Genomic DNA, 6,000 nt, shown 5'->3' with positions numbered 1-6,000 from the left:
AATTAGAATAGTAATAGGGCAGAGGGTCGGCAGCGTTGCACCGGGTGCATGGAAACAGACGCACTCACCTTCAAGGGGAGATCTGGCACAATGGACAGGAGCCGGTGGAACCACTTTTGTGGGAAGTAGACAGAGGTCTCATGCGGCGCAAGTATAAGTGCTCGTCAGTGGAATCGCGGATGTGTGCCATAACACTAAGGGCTAGACTGAAGTAGGAAATTAACGGGCTCCATCTTGGGCAGGATTTGCGGAACGGAAAGCAGGAAAGGAATAGAAGGAGAGAAAATAGAGAAGGGCATATTTTTCGGTATACCCGGTGTAAGTTAAAACACATTACTTAACATAGCAATTGTTATGTGATGCCCTATATGACAAGAAAAATAAAACAAAGCACTCACCTGGACTTCTTCCGCACCAGTAGATGCGAGAAGTCGACGGGCCCCGGCGCCATCTTGGGCGGAATGACAAAAACACGCCTTGCAGGAAAAAAAAAAAGCAACCGCCCACCGCCGCAATGACGGCAACAAAGGGGCAGAGAGGGAAAAATCGCTGGGAACGCCCACGAATCGCCTTGCAGAATGACGGACGCCTCTCTCTTCCAATGGCTAGCCTCCATTTATGGAGCTAGCCAATGGAAGACGGAGGCGGAACAAAGCCCACATACTATTCTCATAAGATTTCGCCTGCACGAAACGCTGCTTGCGCAGCTTTCGACAGGCGAAACCTAAAAAGAGGAAAAGAATAAAAGAAAGAAAGAACCTCATTACTGTGTTTTGGGGAATTGCGTGCACTTTTGCATGTTACTCCTGTTATGTCTTTCAGATAGAAAACGTGTGCTGGGGATTGCAATCTTGTTCATTGTTACATAGGCCACAATCTTGGAGGCGACCGGTGGTTCTCTACACCCTCCTGCACCGTTGAATCAATACACCCGTATATGTAGATATTTTGTGACATCACCCTTGTGACGTCAGTTTATCTATCACTATATCACCGCCCATTTTGTTTTAGGATGAACAAGGCTTGTTGAAAGCCATATAAGTAAGTATATGATACATATTTTAGTAAAATCAAAAGGTCTTGGCTAAGGCCAGACCTAAAAAACAGGAAACTATAATTAATTAGAAAAAGGATAAAGGGGCAAGCTAAAGGAAGGCAGGGCAAGTATTATTATACTTCATGCAGTACTCATTGGTAATGAAATGCAGGCATAATTGAAGTGAAGTGGGCTTCTTACACCCTGGAGCCCTGGCGCCACTGAACCTATCGCACCATTGAAGGATCCAGACACCAAGGAAGAGAACCTTTTGTTAGATCTTGTGCTGGCCCATCAGGTCACACACTGAGCCTGTGTTTAGGTTTAAGTATTTTTATTAAAGAAGTACAGTGGTACAGCGATATAAAACAGGAAATCATAGACAGTTCCTAGCGCAAAAAACTGATGCGTCATCCAGAGCACGCTACAACCTGCAGAGTACTACAGTCTTTGCTAGGTAAGAGCCGCCATGGGTGGCGTCCTTGAGCATTGCATACGAGTACCAATCATAAAGCAAACAACAATCCCACTGTATCTCACATTTAACATAACAAACTACCCCAACGGTCCCTTTTGCCCTCCCCATCCCCTTCCCTTAACTCCCCGTCCGGTGTTCTGCAAAAATGGAGCTCTGGAGCCCCTAAGTCCTCTCCCGTTACGTACCCTACAGGCGTATCCACCCCTCCCTCTCCTCACTGGCTGCTCAAGTGATCGGTGGTGTAAGCCTAAGGAGTCTCAAGTATCTGGGGCACGTAAGCTCCTTGAATTCAGTGGCTAATAAAGTATGAAATGGTTGCCACAACTCCGCGAACTGGTCGACCTCCCCAGCCAGTGTAAGCGAGATTTTCTCCATGCCTAGTACGTGCCACAGCCTATGCAGCCAACCCGTGATCGAGGGAATAGTGGAGGTGCGCCAGTGTATTAGAATGTTCTGCACAGCTGAGCCCAAAGCGATGGCAATGTGTCTCCCCCTCCGGGATTTCAGCGGGAACATTAAGGCATTAGGCAGGCCCAGTAAAGTATAGGCCGGGAAGCGGGGTAATTCTATCTCAAAACATTTATCAATTTCATCGAGCACCTCCCTCCAGTAGTCCTGTAGAAGTGGGCAGTCCCATAAAATGTGTGTCAGTGTCCCAGTGTGTCCACAAGCGCGCCAACATGTAGAATCTATAAGCCTATTCATTTCGTGCAGGCGCTCGGGGGTGCGATACCAGTACGTCGACACCTTGGTGAAGGTCTCTGTAAGCCCCACGTGATATGCAGAATGTCGCGCCCGGTATGAGATGTGTTCCCATTCCCTGTGGCTGAGCGTCCTCCCCAACTCCCTGTTCCATCGTTCCCTACCCGGATTGTAAATGTGTGTAGAAGGAGGCTGCAGCATTTTATACAGATCCGTTATCAGTTTCGCATCCGATGTGCGTGTTGCCATCCATCGTTCATAAGGGAGCAGAGCCCTGTCCGCCGCGTCCCGTACCTGCGGGTGTAGTGCCCAGTGTCTGACTTGCCAATACCGCATCCTATCTGCCTCGGTCAGTTGGTAACTCTCTTTAAAGTCCTCAAAGGGGAGGATCCCATCCCTTCCGTACATATGAAAAAGAGCTCTACAGCCCTTCTCTCGCCAGTGCGCAAAGGCCCCCGGTTCCATCCCCGGCGTAAAATCCGGGTTGTTCACAATAGGAGTGAACGGAGAAGGGAACGAGGTAAGCTCGAATAGTTCACTAGTGGCATCCCACACCCTCAGCGGCACCCTAGTAACATAGGAGGCATAAAGATTTGGGGGTCTGTGTTGTCTGCGCAAAAATGGGATTTCCTGCAAGGGCCGGCCCGCCACTGCCTGATCCTGGAAGAGCCAGTGCTTGTCCGATTCCCACTTGCTCCATTCTACCAAGTACCTCAACTGTGACGCCTGGAAGTATTTGTGAAGGTCAGGGACACCCAGTCCACCTGCTTCCGGCGCTAGAGTCGTCAATACTCTCCTCATTCGGGGTTTACGGCCCTGCCAGACGAAGTGGGATAAAGCGGCCTGCATCATCCGTATCCAGCCTTTAGGGGGCTGCAGCGGAAGTGCCCGGAAGAGATACAAAATCTGTGGCAGCACAGTCATCTTCAGCGCTGCTATCCTGCCCAGCCACGATATCATCCCCTTATTCCACCTTCCGAGTTCCTCTTTCACCTTCTTGCCTAACGCCTCATAGTTAACCGCCACCATCGCTGGTAGCGTGGGAGCAAGCAGGATGCCTAAATAAGGCACATGTTCCCGTGACCATCTCAGTGGATAGCGACTCTGCAACTCTCGTCTCGTCCCAGGTGTCAGGGAGATGTCTAATGCCGTGGATTTCCCCAGATTCATCTTAAACCCGGCCGTTCTCGCGAAGGCCCCAAGCTCCTCCATACACGCCGGTAAAGCCCTCCGCGGATCCTCCAGCGCAAAAATTACGTCGTCTGCATATAAGCTGACCGTATGGGTATAACCCCCCATCCGCACTCCCGTGACATCTAGGTTTTGTCGCACTCTCTGGGCAAAGGGCTCCATATAGAGAGCGAAGAGCAAAGGTGATAGCGGGCATCCCTGCCTCGTGCCGCGCTCAATAAAAAAGCGCTGCGATCCGCAGCCATTGACACGCACCGTTGCAGACGGGAACTTATAACAATTAAAGATCATGCACCTAAATTTCTCCCCTATGCCCATTCGCGCCATCACTCGCTCAAGATACGGCCAGTGCACCCGGTCAAATGCTTTCTCGGCATCGACTGAGAGTAGCATCCTCTCCCCAGGAATCCGCGAAGCCTTCTCCAATACGTGCACCAGCCGCTTGGTGTTATCCACCGTTTGCCTCCCGGGTACGAAGCCGGACTGGTCCGGTTCAATCAGCCCGGGGAGATACTGTGCTAGCCTTGCAGCCAGAATCCCCGTGTAGATTTTGAGGTCAACGTTTAGGAGTGAAATCGGCCTGTACGAGCCACACTGAGCCCTGTCCTTCCCCGGTTTCGGAATGACCGATACTGTGGCGTGCAAGAGATCCGGAGGGATAGCGCCGGGGCAGTCGAAAGAGTTAAACAGCTTGGTCAATATTGGGGCCAGGGTAGTGCAAAACGTTCTATAGAAGAGGGTGGTGTATCCATCTGGTCCCGGGGCCTTCCCAAGCTTCAGCCTAGCGATCGCTGTAATAACCTCCTCTATTCTAATCTCTCTGTCTAGGTGGTCAGTCTGTATTTGATCGAGAGACGGGAGAGCCACCGAGTCCAGATATTTCTCAGGGTCTCCAGTCGTCGCGCCGTCGTCCGCATAGAGCTCAGAATAGAACTGTCGAAAAGCTTCAGCTATGTCAACGTCCTCTTTGACCGTGCGCCCACCTGGCACCGCCAGGTCTTTGACCCGACGGCATTGGTGTGCGATTCTGAGCTTAGCCGCCAACAGCCTGCCACAGCGGTCCCCTCCCGTGTAGTAAGCGTGCTTCAGACGAAGAGCCGCATATTCAGCTCTGTCTAAGTCTAGAGACGACAGGAGTTTCCTCGCCGCCTTTAGTTGCTTCCAAATTCTAGGAGCCCCCGTTCGTCGATGCACATGCTCTAATTCCCTGACTTTGTGCGTGAGTTCATCCCGTTTAACTTTCCTTTCTTTATTTTCAGCCGCCGATATAGTTATAAATTCTCCCCGTAGGACCGCCTTAAGTGCTCCCCACTGAGTCGCCAACGTGGTGTCGGGGTTAGAGTTATGCAGTTGAAATTCAGTCACTGCTTCCGTAATACGGTGCACCACTACTTTTTTGTGCAAAAGGGTGTCTCGCAAGCGCCAGACTCCACGCTGAACCGGGGTCGACGGGACCAGGAAGGTCCCTGAGACCGGAGCGTGATCTGATAGGGAGATGACCCCTACCTCAGAGGCAGTGGCCATGTCCCGAACTGGGCCCGAGACCAGCAGATAATCCAGCCGTGCATATGTTTTGTGTGCGTGCGAGAAATAAGAATAGTCCCTATCAGTGGGATGGAGTCCTCTCCAAAGATCGTGCAGATCAAGGTCAGATAAATGTGATTTCATAGTGGGTGACAGTTCCCCGGTCTGTGGAAAGCGCTGCGCTGATCTATCCAGTGAGGAATCAAATACTAGGTTCAGGTCCCCCCCCAGAATGAGATGCCTGTCTGGTGAGGCCGTAACTTCCCTCAATGTAGTGTGGAGGAAATGTTCCTGACGCTCGTTCGGGCAGTAGACAGACCCCACCGTGAATTGCAAAGGGCCCAACTTAAATCTGTACGCTAGCAATCTCCCCCTGTGCTCGGCTAATTTGTGTAGCACCTCACCCCTGAAAGAATTAGAGATCAATATAGCTACACCTGCCGTTTTAGTGTTGTTAGATGAGAAGAGCTGTGTGGGGAAGGAGCGGGACCGTAACCTGTGACAATCCCCAGCCAGCAAGTGCGTTTCTTGCAGCAGACAAATGTCCGCTCGGGAGGCCTCCAGCATGGAAAGAACAGCCCTACGTTTCGTGGGATTATTTAGCCCTTTCGCATTCAAAGTCACCACCTTCAATCCAGCCATAACAGAGTAATGTAACCCTTCAGCGTTTGACGGGCAAAAACAGCAAGCGCCAATCCTGCCTGCAGGTCGGCCCGTGAGGTCTGGCTAAATGGAGCGAATCTTACAGCAACACCGGACAGAGCTTCCCCGAACCCCCCCACCCGGATCCCGCAACCCCTGAACCCCAACTCCCCGACCCCTGGAGTCCCTTCCCCCCAGCCCCAACTTTAACTTCCCAACCCATCCTTACCAACCGTCAGTAATCCAAGTAGTCCCAGGCCTGCCCTTCTCGGACAAGTCTGTGGTGAGTTCCCTTAGTGGGCGACTTTGCCACTCACACTCCTCCCTCGCCTGCCCGCGCCCACCCCCCCTCAAAAGCCCGCTCCATCAGAAATGCATTGTCAATCTCCCCCCGGAGATAAGTTATGCGGTCAGCGCCACTTCCTCT

Source organism: Lissotriton helveticus, chromosome 6 (genome assembly GCF_964261635.1).
Source record: "Lissotriton helveticus chromosome 6, aLisHel1.1, whole genome shotgun sequence".
NCBI classification, from domain to species: Eukaryota; Metazoa; Chordata; class Amphibia; order Caudata; family Salamandridae; genus Lissotriton; species Lissotriton helveticus.
This window is presented reverse-complemented; position numbering follows the sequence as displayed.